This window comes from Sinocyclocheilus anshuiensis, unplaced genomic scaffold (genome assembly GCF_001515605.1).
Source record: "Sinocyclocheilus anshuiensis isolate Anshui unplaced genomic scaffold, SAMN03320099.WGS_v1.1 scaffold433, whole genome shotgun sequence".
Taxonomy (NCBI): Eukaryota; Metazoa; Chordata; class Actinopteri; order Cypriniformes; family Cyprinidae; genus Sinocyclocheilus; species Sinocyclocheilus anshuiensis.
In genome coordinates, this window is record NW_015536476.1 from 195,634 (window position 1) to 195,926 (window position 293).

At 44.7% G+C, this 293-nt stretch overlaps 1 protein-coding gene across 3 annotated transcripts in view; it reads right to left on the reverse strand.

Moving 5' to 3' along the window:
• The window catches only part of LOC107659429 (NAD-dependent malic enzyme, mitochondrial), a 23,306-nt gene that overhangs the window by 21,881 nt on the left and 1,132 nt on the right, over positions 1-293 (reverse strand). The window lies entirely within an intron of this gene.

Genomic DNA, 293 nt, shown 5'->3' on the forward strand with positions numbered 1-293 from the left:
GTGTTCTCTGATTGGCCAGCTATCCAGTGCATTGTGATTGGCCAAATACCTCAAGCGTGAGACGGAAATGTTTTGCCCCTCACATACTGTTGATGCCGTGTCCGGCCGGAGCGAAAAACATTAAAACCCATTACAAACGAGGCATTTGTTGCATCCAGTGGGGGGCATAATTACTGATTATAATGACTTATACTGTCTTTTTACGCGTTGTGTTGCATCGCGCCACGTAAACATAAAATCATGTCTGCATTTGTGATCGGAGAAACGACAAACAACAAGCGCTACTCTACACT